The 17,582-nt window shown below is 37.8% G+C and overlaps 1 protein-coding gene across 1 annotated transcript in view; it reads right to left on the bottom strand.

Annotated features, from left to right (window-relative positions):
- Positions 1-17,582, bottom strand: part of GDA (guanine deaminase) — a 130,852-nt gene that overhangs the window by 26,917 nt on the left and 86,353 nt on the right. The gene's annotated exons all lie outside the window — the stretch shown is intronic.

The raw sequence follows: 17,582 nt of genomic DNA, 5'->3' as shown, positions 1-17,582 counted from the left end.
AACTTGTGTTCAGTTTGATGAATGTTAACAATTGTATATAGGCATTTAACTACCTTTCAAGAAAACAAGATATTAAACATTTCCATCACTCCAGCAAGGTCCCTTATGGCCCTTTCCAGTCAATTCCCCTCCCCACACCCACCCCCAAGCCTTGGCAACCACTTTCTGATTTCTGTCAATGTAGGTTAGCTCTGTTGATCTGTGGATTTCATACATAGGGAACAAACCATACAGTTGTGTGCTCTTTTGTGCCTGGCTTTTTTCACTTAACAAAATTAATTTTAAATTAATTAATTAAAAAATTATTTTATTGAAGTATAGTTGATTCACAATGTGTTAATTTCTGCTATACAGCAAAGTAATTCAGTTTATATATATATATATATATACACATTGTTTTTCATATTCTTTTCTATTATGGTTTATCACAGGATATTGAATAGAGTTCCCTGTGCTATACACTACAACCTTGTTGTTTATCCATTCTAAATGTAATAGTTTGCATCTACTAACCCCAAACTCCCAGTCCATCCCTCTCCCTCCCACCCTCCTCAGCAACCACAAGTCTGTTCTCTATGTCTGTGAGTCTGTTTCTGTTTTGTAGATAGGTTCATTTGTATCATATTTTAGATTCCACACATAAGTGATATCATATGGTATTTGTCTTTCTCCTTCTGACTTACTTCACTTGGTATGATAATCTCTAGGCAATGCCAAATGGCATTATTTCAGTCTTTTTTATGGCTGAATTGTATTCCATTGTATATATGTACCACATCTTCTTTATCCATTCATCTGTCGATGGACTTTTAGGTTGCTTCCATGTCTTGGCTATTGCAAACAGCGCTGCTATGAACATAGGGGTGCATGTATCTTTTTGAATTATAGTTTTACCTGGATATATGCCCAGGAGTGGGACTGCTGTATCATATGCCAACTCTATTTTTAGTTTTTTGAGAAACCTCCATACTGTTCTCCATAGTGGCTGCACTTTACATCCCTACCAATAGTGAAGGAAGGTTCCCTTTTCTCCACACCCTCTCCAGCATTTGTTGTTTGTATATTTTATGATGATGCCCATTCTAACTGGTGTGAGGTGGTACCTCATTGTAGTTTTGATTTGCATTTCTCTAATAATTAGTGATGTTGAGTATCTTTTCATGTGCCTGTTGGTCATCGGTATGTCTTCTTTGGAGAAATGTCTATTAAAGTCTTCTGCCCATTTTTTGATTGGGTTGTTTGTGTGTGTGTTGTTGAGTTATATGAGCTGTTTATATATTTTGGAAATTAAGCCCTTGTTGGTAGCATCATTTGCAAATGTTTTCTCCCAGTCTGTAGGTTGTCTTTTCATTGTGTTCATGGTTTCCATTGCTGTACAAAAGCTTGTAAGTTTGATTAGGTCCCATTTGTTTATTTTTGCTTTTATTTTTATTTTGCTTTTATTCCTATTGCCTTTTATTTTTATTGGCCTTGTTTTTATTTCTATTAATATTTGCTTTCTATTTCTATTGACTAAGAAAACATTGGTACAACTTATGTCAGAGAATGTTTTGCCTATGTTCTCTCCTAGAAGTTTTATGGTGTCATGTCTTATATTTAAGTCTTTAAGCCATTTTGAGTTTATTTTTGTGTATGGTGTAAGGGTGTGTTCTAACTTCATTGGGTTACATGTGGCTGTCCAACTTTCCCAGTACTACTTGGTGAAGAGACTGTATTTTTTCCATTGTATATTCTTGCCCCCTCTGTCAAAGATTAATTGACTGCAGGTCTGTGGGTTTATTTCTGTGCTCTCTTTTCTGTTCCATTGATACATATGTCTGTTTTTGTGCCAATGCTGTGCTGTTTTGATTACTGTAACTTTGTAGTATTGTCTGAAGTCTGGGAGGGTTATGCCTCCTCTTTTGTTCTTCTTCCTCAGGATTGCTTTGGCAATTCTGGGTCTTTTATGGTTCCATATAAATTTTAGGATTATTTGTTTTAGTTATGTGAAAAATGTCATGGGTAATTTGATAGGGATCACATTAAATCTGTAGATTGCTTTGGGTAGTATGGCCATTTTAACAATATTAATTCTTCCAATCCAAGAGCATGGGATATATTTCCATTTCTTTGAATCATCTTCAATTTCCTTTATTAATGTTTTATCATTCTCAGCATGTAAGTCTTTCACCTTCTTGGTCAGGTTTATTCCTAAGTATTTTATTTTTTTGATGGAATTTTAAAAGGGATTGTTTTTTTACATTCCCTTTCTCTTATTTTGAGTATGAAGAAATGCAACTGATTTCTTTAAGTTGATCTTGTATCCTGCTACCTTGCTGAATTTATCAGTTCTATTAGTTTTTGTGTGGAGTCTTAAGGGTTTTCTATATATAATATCTTGTCATCTGCATGTAATGACAATTTTACCTCTTTCCTTATAATTTGGATACCTTTTACTTCTTTTTCTTGTCTGATTGCTGTGGCTAGGACTTCCAATACTGTGTTGAATAGAAGTGGTGAGAGTGGGCATCCTGTCTTGTTCCAGATTTTAGTGGGAAAGCTTTCAGCATTTCACCATCGAGTATTATACTGGCTGTGGGTTTGTCATAAATAGCTTTTACTATGTTGAGATATGTTCCCTCTCTACCCACTTTGGTAAGAGTTTTTATCATGAATGGATGTTGAATTTTATCAAATGCTTTTTCTGCATCTATTGAGATCATCTTGTGATTTTTGTCTTTACTTTTGTAGATGTGGTGTATCACTTTGATTGATTTGCGTATGTTGAACCATCCTTGTGACCCTGGGATAAATACAACTTGGTCGTGATGTATGATCTCTTTTATGTGTTGTTGGATTCAGTTTACTAATATTTTGCTGAGAATTTTTGCGTCTATATTCATCAAAGATATTGGCCTGTAATTTTCTTTTTTGCTGGTGTCTTTGTCTGGTTTTGCTATCAGGTGGCTTCATAGAATGTCTTTGAGAGTGTTCCCTCCTCTTCAATCTTTTGGAAGAGTTTGAGAAGGATTGGTATAAGTTCTTTGTATGTTTGGTAGATTTCGCCTGTGAAGCCATCTGGTCCTAGACTTTTGTATTATAGGGAGTTTTTTAAAATTACAGATTCTATTTCACTTCTAGTGATCGGTCTGTTCAAATTATCTATTCCTTCTTTATTCAGTTTTGGTGGGCTCTATGTTTCTAGAAACCAGTCCATTCTTCCAGGTTGTTGAATTTGTTGGCATATAATTATTCATAGTATTCTCTTATGGTTTTTTGTATTTCTGTGGTATTGGATTTTACTTCTCCTTTTTCATTTCTTATTTTGTTTATTTGGGTTCCCTTTTCTTCTTGGTGAGCCTGGCCAAAGGTTTGTCAATTTTATTTACCCTTTTGAAGAACCAGCTCTTGGTTTTATTGATCTTTTTTTTTTCTAATTTTTAATCTCTATTTTATTTATTTCCTCTCTGATCTTTATTATTTCCTTCCTTCTGTTGACTTTAGCTTTTGTTCTTCTTTTTCTAGTTCTTTTAGGCGGTAGGTTAGGTTGTTTGAGATTTTTCTTGTTTTCTGAGGAAGGTCTGTAATTGCTATGAACTACCCTCTAATAACTGCTTTTGCAACATCCCGTAGATTTTATATGGTTATGTTTTCATTGTCATTTGCCTCAAGGTATTTTTAAATTTCCTCTTTGTATTCATTGTTGACCCACTGGTTTTTTAGTAGCATGTTGTTTAGTCTCCATGTAATCGTTTTATTCTCATTTCTTTCCTCTGGTTGATTCCTAGTTTCATGTCATTGTGGTCAGAAAAGATGCTTGAAATAATTTCTACACTCTTAAATTTATTGTGGCTTGTTTTGTGTCCTAGTATGTGGTAAATCCTAGAGAATGTTCCATGTGCACTTGAAAAGAATATGTATTGTGGGGTTTTTTTTTTGGATATAATGTCCTGAAGATATCAATTAAGTCTATTCTGTTGTATCATTTAGGATCTCAATATGCCTTATTGATTTTCTGTCTAGAAGATCTGTCCATTGATGTGAATAGAGTGTTAGAGTCTCATACTATTATTGGATTCCCATCAGTTTTTCCCTTTATGTCTGTTACTATTTGTTTTATGTAGTTGGGTGCTCCTATGTGGGGTGCGTATATGTTGATAAGTGTATTGATCTTGTATTGATCCGTTTATCATTATATAGTGTCCTTCTTTTTCTTTATGGCCTTTGTTTTAAAGTCTATTTTGTATGATATTAGTATTGCAGTCCCCAAAAGATGAAATATCTTTTTCCATCCCCTCACTTTCTATCTATGTGTGTTCTTTGCCCTAAAGTGGGTCTCTTGTAAGCAGCATATTGTAGGCACTTGTTTTTTTTTAACTAATCTGCCACTCTGTGTCTTTTGATTGGAGCATTTAATCCACTGACATTTAACATAATTATTGATAGATATTCATTGCTATTTTAAACCTTGTTTTCCAGTTGATTTTGTATATCTTCTTTGTCCCTTTTATTTTTATATTTTTTGTTTTTCCTTTTATGGTTTGATGATTTCCTTTTATATTACACTTGTGTTCTGTTTTCTTTGGTTTTTGTGAATCTATTGTATGTTTTTTATTTGTTGTTACTACGTTGTTCAAGTATGTTAACCCCTTCCTATATATACTTGCTTTAGACTGATAGTCATATAGGATCAAACACATTCTAAAAAAAAAAAGAATCTACATTTTCTTACTCTCCTACTCCACATTTTATGATTTTGATGCCCTCTTTTACATCTTCATGTTTATCTTTTTTAGAAAATTATTTATTTATTTATTTATTTATTTATTTATTTTGGGCTGTGTTGGGTCTTCGTTTCTGTGCAAGGGCTTTCTCTAGTTGCGGTGAGCGGGGGCCACTCTTCATCGCGGTGCACGGGCCTCTCACTGTCACGGCCTCCCTTGTTGTGTAGCACAGGCTCCAGACACTCAGGCTCAGTAACTGTGGCTCACGGGCCCAGTTGCTCCACGGTATGTGGGATCTTCCCAGACCAGGGCTCAAACCCGTGTCCCCTGCATTGGCAGGCAGATTCTCAACCACTGAGCCACCAGGGAAGCCCCATGTTTATCTTTTTACTGTTCATTGTGGTTATCATCACTTTCACAAACATTTTTTGATTTTTTTTTTAATCTGTATACTGGCTTATTTAAGTGACTTATTTCCAGTTGTGATTTTCTCTTTCCTATAGATTCTTGCTTCTTTTCTATTTAGAGAAGACCTTTCAATATTTCTTTTAGGATAGGTTTAGTATTGCTGTGGGGTTTTTTTTTAGCTTTTGCTTGTCTTGAGAAATTCTTTTTCTCTCCTTCTATTCTAAATGATAATCTTGCTGGGTAGAGTAACCCAGTTTGCAGATTTTTCCCTTTTAGGACTTTGAATATATCTTGCCACTCCCTTCTGGCCTGCAACATTTCTGTCGAGAAATTAGCTGATAGTCTTATGGGGGTTTCTTTATAATTAACTCTGTTTTTTTCTTGCTGTCTTTAGAATCCCCCTCTTTATCTTTAACCTTTTTTTTTTTTTTTTTTTGTGGTACGTGGGCCTCTCACTGTTGTGGCCTCTCCCATTGCGGAGCACAGGCTCTGGACGCACAGGCTCAGTGGCCATGGCTCACGGGCCCAGCCGTTCCGTGGCATGTGGGATCTTCCCGGACCAGGGCACGAACCCGTGTCCCCTGCATCGGCAGGCGGACTCTCAACCACTGCGCCACCAGGGAAGCCCTATCTTTAACTTTTGCCATTTTAATTATAATATGTCTTGGTGTAATCTGTTTGAGTTCATCTTGTTGGGGGTGCCCTGTGCTTCTTGTACCTGCATATCTGTTTCCTTCTTTAGGTTTGGGAAGTTTCCAGCCATAATTTATTCAAATACACTTTCGATCCCCTTTTATCTTTCTTCTTCTTCTGGAATCCCTATTATGCATAGATTGACATGCTTCATATAATTCCATAGGTCTCTTATATTGCTTTCATTTTTGTTTCATTTGGCTTTCTGTCTGCTGTTCTGTTTGAGTGATTTGCATTATTCTGTCTTCCAGATCACTTATTCGTTCTACTGCATTATTCAATCTGCTATACATTGCCTTTGGCTCAGCTTTCATCTCAACAAATGAGTTTTCTTATTTTTCTTGGTTCCTCTTTATAGTTTCTACTTCCCTTTTACAGTAATCTGCCTTTCTATTGATAGCCTTTTTAAATTCCTTCAGGATTTTGATTTTCTCCCTTTTGAATTCAGTGTCTGTTAGGCTGAAGAGGTCTGGTTAATTGTTCTTTCAGGGGAATTCTCTTGATCTTTTAACCGGGAGTGGTTCCTCTGCTTCTTCATTTTTCTTATGTTTATCTTACTCTATGAGTTTAGGAGAAACAATTATCTACTGTGGTCTTGCAGGGCTGTTTTTATGTGGGAGCATCCCTAATTAGCCTGTGTAGGTTTAATATATTTGGTACAAGTGCTATTTTTAATATGGATGCCTGCTGCCTCTTTCCTCAGTGTGTGCTGGCCATTATCCTCTTGATGGGGGGGGTTGACTGGTGTTGTGGTGATCAGAGCTGGTACTGGATGTTGAGTGGGGCCTCCTCTTTGCTCTGTGGTTGTCACAGCCTTGTGGGGGCAGGGTCTGCTCCCTAGTGGTTGGAGTAGAAGCCCCTTATCCATTTCTGAGCTGTGGTGTGAGGTAAGCAGGGTTGGAGCACTCCCACTGGGAGAGGAGCCACGGAGTATTCCTTCACCAAAGCTGTCCACCTGGGAGTGCACTTTGGTGTGTCACCTGTCACCCATTGTACAGGCTCACAAAGTACACTGAGGTTAGCACTGCCCTTGGCTCTGCCTCCACCGTGGGAATGCCAGCAATTGCTGGTGTCCTTCAGGCATTGTTATCACAAAGCCACCAGCAGAGAGCTGTAGGCACAGATCCACTGAAGTCAGATCCCAGGACTGCAGCAGTCTCACACCTGGGCTCACCATGGAAGCTATGGAGACAGCCCAGACCCTGGCCTGGCCCAGCCTCCACATGAACATACCCAAAAAGCCCACAGCTGCTAAGGCCAGACCTGTCCCAGCCACGGGAGAACCCGCCATCCACTCTGATGACTCACAGGCACTGAGTTTACAAAACCAGTGGCAGTGGCGTAAATCCATGTATTGTGCAGCCACAGGGAGAGATTTCAGCCCTGCTTCCTAAGCTGTGCAACCCCTGGGGCTCAGCTCTGATTTCAGCCCCACCTGTGTGTGGGCAACCCACTGGCTTGCGTGCTCCCAGAGCTCACAGAGGCGGTGCTGTGCCGCCTGAGCGAGCACGGAGAAAAAGGCTGCTATGATGGGCCCTGCCACTCCCTTCACGTGCCCCTTAATGGTGCTCCACTTCTGTGGTGGGCCTGGGCTTCTTCTATGTACATCCCAGGTTGTGGCCATACCACACTCCAGCCCCTTCAGGCTGTGTCCCCACAGCCAACCCCAGGTCTCTCCCTAGGTCTGTCCTCTAAAGCTCAAGTTTCAGCCCCCAGCCCCCACCTGCAACAGCAGACACATGTCTCAGGCTGGGGAGTGCAGGGCAGTGGCACAGACCTTCTGGGAAGCTCTTTCTCTGTTCTGCCAGCCACAAACCAAATGCTGTGCTTTCCTCCAAGCCTCTGAAGCTTGCTTTCTGTCCCCCACCAGAGAGAGGGCTTCCTGGGGTGCAGGAACCTTTCCTCTTTTTCAGCTCCCTCCCAGGGACACAGGTCCCAGCCTGCTTCCTTTTTTTCCTTCTTCTTTCATCCTACCCAGTTAAGGTGGAGAAATTTCTCAGATAGTTTTCTGTTATCTGAGGTCTTCTGCCAGCATTCAGTAGGTATTCTGTGAGAATTGTTTGCTGTATTTGTGGGAGGAGGTGAGCTCCACGTCCTTCTGCTCTGCTGTCTTGATTGGACCCCTTTTTAAAATTTATTTTATTGAAGTATAGTTGATTTATATTGTTGTGTTAGTTTCTGCTGTAGAGCAAAGTAATTTAGTTATATATATATATAAACTATATTATATATATATATTCTTTTACATTATGGTTTATCACAGGATATTGAACATAGTCTCCTGTGCTATACAGTAGGACCTTGTTGTTTATTCATCCTATATATAATAGTTTGCACCTGCTAACCCCAAACTCCCAATCCATCCCTCCCCCAAACTTCCTCCCCCTTGGCAACCATAAGTCTGTTCTCTATGTCTGTGAGTTTGTTTCTGTTCCGTAGATACAGGAAGAGATGAGTGGGAAGGACAGGAGGACCAGGTGGTGCCTGATATCTGTACTTCCCTAAGGAATTTAGACTTGACAGTGTTGGTAATGGGAGGGAATGCTTAAGGATTTTTTTTTAATTGAAGTATAGTTGATTTACATGTTTCAGGTATAAAGCAAAGTGATTCAGTTATATATATAAAACTCTATTAAAAAGTTACATATATATATATATATATATATATATATATAATTCTTTTTCAGATTCTTTTCCATTGGAGGGTATTAGAAGATATTGAATATATTATTACAAGATGTTGAATATAGTTCCCTGTGCTATACAGTAGATCCTTGTTTGTTTATTTTATATATAGTAATGTGTACCTGTCAATCCCAAATTCCTAATTTCTTCCTCCCCCATCCCCTTTGGTAACCATAAGTTTGGTTTCTATGTCTGTGGGTCTATTTCTGTTTTGTAAATAAGTTCATTTGTATCATTTTTTAGATTCCACATATAAGTGATATCATATGATATTTGTTTTTCTCTGATTTACTTCATTTAGTGTGATAATCTCTAGGTCCATCCATGTTGCTGCCAATGGCAGTATTTCACTCATTTTAATGGCTGAATAATGTTCTCTTGTATATATATATGTACCACATCTTCTTTATCCATTCCTCTGTCAGTGGACATTTAGGTTGCTTCTAAGTCTTTGCCATTGTATATAGTGCTACAATGAACATTGGGGTGCACGTATCTTTTCAAAGTATGTTATTCTATGGATACATGCCCAGGAGTAGGATCCCTGGATCATATGGTAGTTCTATTTTTAGTTTTCTAAGGATCCTCCATACTCTTCTCCACAATGGCTGTACCAGTTTACATTCCCACCACACCCCCTCCAGCATTTATTGTTTGTAGGCTTTTTGATGATGGCCATTCTGACTGATGTAAAGTGATACCTCACTGTAGTTTTGATTTGAATTTCCCTAATAACTAGTGATGTTGAGCATCTTTTCATGTGCTTTTTTGGTCTTTATCTTTTTGTTTTTTTTTTTTTTAGCTGTACCACGCAGCTTGCAGGTTCCCTGACTAGGGATTGAACCTGGGCCATGGCAGTGAAAGCGCTCAGTCCTAACCACTGGACTGCCAGGGAATTCCCTCTGTATGTCTTCTTTGGAGAAATGTCTATTTAGATCTTCTGCCCATTTTTTTATTGGGTTGTGGGTTTTTTTGATATTGAGCTGCATGAGCTGTTTGTTTATTTTGGAGATTGATTTGCAAATATTTTTCTCCCATTCTATGGGTTGTCTTTTCATTTGTTTATGGTTTGCTGTGCAGAAGCTTTTAAGTTTCATTAGGTCCCATTTGTTTATTTTTGTTTTATTTTCGTTACTCTAGGAGGTGGATCCAAAAAGATCTTGCTACAATTTATGTCAAAGAGTGTTCTGCCTGTGTTTTTCCTCTAAGAATTTTATAGTATCTGGTCTTACATTGAGGTCTTTAATCCATTTTGAGTTTATTTTTGTGAATGGAGTTAGAGAATGTTCTAATTTGATTCTTTTATGTGTAGCTGTCCAGTTTTCCCAGCGACACTTACTGAGGAGACTGTCTTTTGTCTATTCTATATTCTTGCCTCCTTTATAATAGACTGATTGACCATAGGTGCATGGGTTTATTTCTGGGCTTTCTATCCTGTTCCATTGATCTATATTTCTGTTTTTGTTCCAGTACCATACTGTTTTGATTACTGTAGCTTTGTAGTATAGTCTGAAGTCAGGGAGCCTGATTCCTCCAGCTCCATTTTTCTTTCTCAGGTTTGCTTTGGCTCTGTTGTCTTTTGTGTTTCCACATAAATTAAAAATTTTTTTGTTTTATTTCTGTGAAAAATGTCATTGGTAATAACAGGGATTGCATTGAATCTGTAGATTGCCTTGGGTAGTACAGTCATTTTGACAATATTGATCCTTCCAATACAAGAACATGGAATATCTTTCTATCTGTTTGTGTTATCTTTTATTTCTTTCATCAGCATCTTATAGCTTTCACAATACAGGTCTTTAACCTCCTTAGGTACATTTATTCCTAGGTATTTTATTCTTTTTTATGCGATGGTAAATGGGATTGTTTCCATAATTTCTCTTTCTGATCTTTCGTTGTTAGTGTATAGAAATGCAATAGATTTCTGTGTATTAGTTTTGTATCCTGCAGCCTTACTGAATTCATCGATGAGCTCTAGTACTTTTCTGTAGCATCTTTAGGATTTTCTATGTATAGTATCATGTCATATGCAAACAATGACAGTTTTATTTCTTTTCCAATTTGGATTCCTTTTCTTCTTCTCTGATTGCCGTGGCTAGGACTTCTAAAACTATGTTGAATAAAAGTGGTGATTGCTTGGGGCTTCCCTGGTGGTGCAGTGGTTGAGAGTCCGCCTGCCAATGCAGGGGACATGGGTTCGCGCCCCAGTCCGGGAAGATCCCACATGCTGCGAAGTGGCTAGGCACGTGAGCCATGGCCACTGGGCCTGCGCGTCCGGAGCCTGTGCTCCGCAATGGGAGAGGCCACAACAGTGAGAAGCCCGTGTACTGCAAAAAAAAAAAAAAAATCCTTATCTTGTTCCTGATCATAGAGGAAATGGTTTCAGCTTTTCCCCACTGAGTATGATGTTAGCTGTGGGTTTGTCATATATGGCCTTTATTATGTTGAGGTAGGTTCCCTCTATGCCCACTTTCTGGAGAGTTTTTATCATAGATGGTTGTTGAATTTGGTCAAAAGTTTTTTCTGCATCTATTGAGATGATCATATGGTTTTTATTCTTCAATGTTAATGTAGTGTATCACAGTGATTGATTTGCAGATACTGAAAAGTCCTTGCATCCCTGGGATAAATCCTAGTTTTCATGGTGTGTCATCCTTTTAATGTATTGTTGGATTTGGTTTGCTAGTATTTGGTTGAGGATTTTTGAGTCTATGTTCATCAGTGATATTGGCCTATAATTCACTTTTCTCATGGTATCGTTGGCTGGTTTTCGTATCAGGGTGTTGGTGGCTTCCTAGAATGAATTTGGGAGTGTTCCTTCCTCTGCAAAAGGATAGTTATTAACTCTTCTCTAAATGTTTGATAAAATTCGCCTGGAAGCTATCTAGTCCTGGACTTTTGTTTGTTGGAAGCTTTTTCATCACAGTTTCAATTTCAGTACTTGTGATTGGTCTTTTCATATTTTCTATTTCTTTCTGGTTCAGTCTTGGAAGATTGTACCTTTCTAAGAATTAGTCCATTTCTTCTGGTTTTCCATTTCATTGGCATATAGTTGCTTGTAGTAGTCTCTTATGATCCTTTGTATTTCTGTGGTGTCAGTTGTAACTTCTCTTTTTTCATTTCTGATTTTATTGATTTGAGTCTTCTCCCTTTTTTTCTTGATGAGTCTGGCTAAAGGTTTATCACTTTTGTTTATTTTCCCCAAAGAACCGGCTTTTACGTTCATTGATCTTTTCTTTTTTTCATTTCTCTTTCATTTATTTCTGCTCTGATCTTTATGACTTCTTTCCTTCTACTAACTTTGGATTTTCTTTGTTCTTCTTTCTCTCGGTTCTTTGGGTATAAGTTTAGATTGAGATTTTTCTTGTTTCCTGAGATAAGATTGTATAGCTATAAACTTTCCTCTTAGAACTGCTTTTGCTGTGTCCCATAGGTTTTGGATTGTTGTGTTTTCATTTTCATTTGTCTCTAGGTATTCTTTTATTTCCTCTTTGATTTCTTCAGTGATCCATCGGTTGTTTAGTAACATATAGTTTAGCCTCCACGTGTTGGTGTTTTTTTCCATTTTTTTCTTGTAGTTGATTTCTAATCTCATAGTGTTGTGGTTGGAGAAAATGCTTGATTTCAGTTTTCTTAAGTTTACTGAGGTTTGCATTGTGGCCCAGCATGTGTTCTATCCTAGAGAATGTTGCATGTGCACTTCAGAAGAATGTGTTTTTTCTGCTGCCTTTGGATGGAATGCTTCATAAATATCAATTAAGTCCATCTGCTCTCATGTGTCATTTAAGGCCTGTATTTCCTTATTGATTTTATTTCTGGATGGTCTGTCCATTGATGAAAGTTGGGTGTTAAAGGCCCCCATTATTACCCTGTTACTGTCAATTTCTCCTTTTATGGCTGTTAGCATTTACCTTAATATTATTGAGGTGCTCCTATGTTGGGTGCATATATATTTACAATTGTTACATCTTCCTGGATTGATCCCTTTATCATTATTCAGTGTCCTTCTTTGTCTCTTGTAACAGTGTTTATTTTAAAGTTCATTTTGTCTGATATGAGTATTGCTATTCCAGCTTTCTTTTGATTTCCATTTGCAGGGGATACCTTTTTCCATCCCCTCATTTTCAGTCTGTATGTGTCCCTAGATCTGAAGTGGTTGCTTGTAGGTAGCATATATATGGGTCTTATTTTTGTATCTATTCTGCCATTCTGTGTCTTTTGGTTGGAGCATTTAATCCATTTACATTTAAGGTAATTATCGATATGTATGTTCTTATTGCCATTTTGTTAATTGTTTTGGGTTTGTTTTTGCAGATCTTTTTTCTTCCCTTCCTCTTTTGTTTTGTGATTTGATGTCTAACTTTAATGTTGTGTTTGAATTCTCTTTTCTTTTGTGTGTGTATCTATTGTAGATTTTTGGTTTGCAGTTACCATGAGGTTTTGATAGATTAGTCTATATACATACGCAAGTTTGTTTTAAGCTGTTGGTCTCTTAATTTCAAATGCATTTCCAATATCCTGCACTTGTACTCTCCTCATGTTTGCTGGTTTTGATATATTTGTGTGTGGATGATTTCCTATGTTTACTGTATGTTTGCCTTTACTGGTGAGCTTTCCCATTTCATAATTTTCTTGTTTCTAGTTGTGGCCTTTTCTTTTCTGCCTAGAAAAGTTCCTTTAGCATTTACTGTAAAGCTGGTTTGGTGGTCCTGAATTCTGTTAGCTTTTGCTTGTCTGTAAAGCTTTTGATTTCTCTGTCAAATTTGAATGAGAGCCATGCTAGGTAGAGTATTCTTGGTTATAGGTTTTTCCCTTTCATCACTTTAAATATATCATGTCACTGCCTTCTGGCCTGCATAGTTTCTGCTGAAAAATCAGCTGACAGCATACAAGGGAACTCCCATAAGGTTACTTATTGCTTTTCTCTTGTTGCTTTTAATGTTTTCTCCTTGTCTTTAATTTTTGTCAGTTTGATTAATATGTGTCTTGATGTGTTCCTCCTTGGGTTTATCCTGTATGGGACTCTGTGCTTCCTGTACTTGAGTGAGTGTTTCCTTCCCATGTTAGGGACATTTTCGACTACTATCTCTTCACATATTTCCTCAGGCCCTTTCTCTCTCTCTTCTCCTTCTGGGACCCCTATAATGCAAATGTTGGTGTGTTTAATGTTGTCCCAGAGGTCTCTTAGACTGTCCTCATTTCTTTTCATTCTTCTTTCTTTGTTCTGCAGCAGTGGTTTCCACCAATCTGTCTTCCAGCTCACTTATTCATTTTTCTGCCTAATTTATTCTGCTATTGATTCCTTCTAGTATGTTTTTCATTTCAGTGATTTTATTGTTCATCTGTTTGTTCTAAAGCTTCTAGCTCTTTATTAAACATTTCTTGTATCCTCTCAGTCTGTGCCTCCATTCTTTTTCCAAGATCTTGAATCGTATTTACTATCATTACTATGAATTCTTTTTCAGGTAGATTGCCTATCTCAACTTCACTTAGTTGTTCTTTTGGGTTTTTATCTTGTTCCTTCCTATTTTTCTGCTGTCTCATTTTGTCTTTCTGTGTTTGCCGTCTCCATTCATCAGGCTGCAGGACTGTAATTCTTCTTGGTTCTGGTGTGTGCCCCGTGGTGGGTGAGATTGGTCTGGGGGCTTGTGCTGGCTTCCTGGTGGGAGGAACTGGTGCCTGCCCACTGGTGGGTGGAGCTGGGTCTTGTCCCTCTGGTGGGCAGGGCTATGTCAAGGGGTGTGTTTATAGGCAGCTTTTGGCTCAGGATGACTTTAGGCAGCCTGTCTGCTGATGGGTGGGGCTGTGTTCCCACCCTGTCTGTTGTTTGGCCTGAGGCATCCCAGCACTGAAGCCTGCAACCTGTTGGGTGAGGCCAGTTCTCAGTGCCAAAATAGCTATCTCCAGGAGAGTTAATGCCTATGAGTATTCCCTGGGGCATCCGCCACCAATGTCCTTGCCCCCAGAGTGAGCCACAGCCAACCCCTACCTCCCCAGAAGACCCTCCAAGACTTGAAGATAGGTCTGGCCCAGCCTCTTATGGAGTCACTGCTTTGCTCTGGGTTCCAGTTCCTGTGAAATCTTGTGTGCTTCCTCAAATTTCCCCCTGTCCTGTGGAGCTCCTGCATTCAAGCCCCACTGGCCTTCAAAGCCAAATGCTCTGGGGGCTCCTCCTCCTCATGCCAGACCCCCAGGCTGGGGAGCATGACATGGGGCTCAGAACTCTCACTCCTGTGGGAGAACCTCTGCTATATAATTATTTTCCAGTTTGCGGGTCACCTACCTGGCAAGTATGAGATTTTATTATATGGTGAAAGCACCCGTCCTGCCATCTCGTTGTGGCTCCTTCTTTGTCTTTGGATGCAGAATATCTTTTTTGGTAGGTTCAAGTCTTTTTTGTCGATGGTTGTTCAGCAATCAGTTGTGATTGTGGTGTTTTCGTGAGAGGAGGTGAGCTCTAGTCTTTCCATTCTGCCATCTTGTCTCCTCTAGGCATCTAAATCTTCTATACCACATCTTCTTTTTCCATTCCTCTGTTGATGGACATTTAGGTTGCTTCCATGTCTTGGCTATTGTAAATAATGCTGCTGTGAACACAGGGGTGCATGTATCTTTTTGAATTACAGTTTTGTCCAAATATATGCCTAGGAGTAGGATTGCTGGATTATATGGCAACTCTGTTTTCAGTTGAGGAAGCTCCAGTTTTCCATAGTGGCTGCACTAATTTACATTCCCACCAATAGGGTAGGAGCATTCCCTTTTCTTCACACCCTCTCCAGCATTTTTAACAAAATATTTTTGAGATGTATCCATATTCTGCATTCTGTTTTTAGAATGCTGAATAATATTTAATTGTATAAATATGCCACATTTGTCTATCTGTCCTCCTGTTGGAAGGTGTTTGGACTATTTCCAGTTTGGGGCTATTATGAATAAAGATATTATAAATATTCTTGTACAACTATTTGTGCAAATATGTGTGTCCATTTCGCTAGGGTAAGTACCCAAAATGGAATTACTGATATATATTTAACTTTATAAGAAACTGCCAAACAGTCCTCTACATCAGTTGTACCATTTAATCTCCCTGCAGTAGTGTATGAGGGTCTATCTACATGCTTCTTATTCTTTTTTTCTTTTCTTTTTCAGTTTTCTTCTTTCATTTTCAAATTTTCCATCAAAACTCATGGTCTTTTCATACTGCCATGTCTTCTTGCACTCTACGGATGATAGCAATTTTCTGAACTCATTCTGGATCCTGAAGTAGATGCTTTTCAGAGGTATGTTCATCTTCTTATTCTTTTTGATACTGCTTTCTCTTGTTTTGCAATATTTTTGTGAAGCTTCATGAGGGTTTCTCCTATTTAATATTTGAGAAAGTCCAGATCTGCCTCTATTTCTTATAGACATGGTGAATGATCCATTCTTGGACCTGCTCTCTGTCCACAGTATAAGTTAAATAATTTACTGAAGTCCAAAGCAGAAGGACAAGTTTATACATAAAGGTCATGTTTAGGTAATACTGGTGCATAGGATGGCTGTTACAACAGAGACTATGTAAAATGCAACAACATTCTCCAAGTTAATATGATAATATATCATATTTAATCAAACCTTTAATCAGGAAACCAACATTACTTTTTCCCTTTAAGCCAATCTTTGTTAACCACTGCAACATGCCAGGTATGTGCTAACCACCTGACACACATTTTTTTTTCATTTAAGCCTCAAAACAAGGTTGTAACATAGACATTATTATAATTATTGTTGTTCTTGTTATAGAAATTAGGAAACAAAGCCTTAGAAAATTAAGGTAATTTGCTCAAGGTCTTACAGCTAATAAGTGACATAGCTTTACCTAATCATTTTAGACCAACACTATACAACCCAAAATCAAGCACTGGAAATCATGTGATGAACTTAAATTATGGAGACCAAAATCCTAGAAAATTTGAAAGCAGTACATCTGATTTTTGCATTTCTACCAAATTTTCCATTAATTGACAAAAACTCTTGGCCACTTTTTTCTTATTGATTAAAGCTTTTCTGTGAAGTTAAAAATAACTGGTTTCCTGCCTTAATACCTGAGACTATATCCAGGTACTACACAATCTCAATGATTCAAGGCTTAAATTCAAAATTTTAAGAATTTTAATTGCTCTGAATCATGTAAAATTGAGAAAAACTTCTAATCTAGCACACCTCTTTAAAATTATAGATAAATCACTTTGTATTATTGTATGTCTTACCAATATTGCTTGGTATAAAAATTAACTGAGACTTGAGTTATTGCAGAAAATGATAAAAACCATTATTGTCAATATGCAGACATTCTGGTGCTCTTACATATCAGGAAGACAAATGCATCAAGAATGAAAAATAAGACCTTGTGCCCCACAGCCATTTAAAAAAAATTTTTTTTTTAGTTCATTCACACACAGTGATTAAAAAGAAAGGTTCACAGCAGATGCCTAAACATTTGGGCCTGACTGACACTTCTAAAGTGAGCAGCACTATACACACTCAAGAAAAACAATTCAAATGTACTGTGAAAAAAAAGGAAACATCACTAATTCATCAGCCATCTAGACTGTCCTTCAGCCTAGCAAACATCAGACTGCCTGTGGGAATTAGAATCTCATTTTGTTAAAAACTGCTTAAAAGCAAAGCATGCTTTTTAACATATCTATATCTTAGAGTTCTCCGTTATGGCATAGACTGAATTTGTGCTCACTACTGGCAAAGTTGAATAATTTTCTTTTGAGACAGTATTTGTGATGACACAACTATTGAAAACCAAAAACATACAAATCCAAACCATTGAAATTTAGCAGGAAGGACAAAACAACAACAAAAAAAATAAGGACTTTTCAAAAAGAATCTCTAAAACACTTGAGAAGGACTTATCCTTTTTAGCCCCATGTCTGAATAGTAAACATGGTTAATGGCTTTCAAGAGGTTAATGTCATCAAAACTTTTCCCTTCGCATACACTTTCTTACTGCTTCCAACCTCATTATTTTATTAGCTCTGGATATGACTACCAGAAAATAAAACTAAGTCTTTTAAAACACAGAACTATTACTTGAAAATT

The sequence above is a fragment of the Hyperoodon ampullatus genome (genome assembly GCF_949752795.1).
Source record: "Hyperoodon ampullatus genome assembly, chromosome: 6".
Lineage (NCBI taxonomy): Eukaryota > Metazoa > Chordata > Mammalia > Artiodactyla > Ziphiidae > Hyperoodon > Hyperoodon ampullatus.
This window is presented reverse-complemented; position numbering and strand designations above follow the sequence as displayed.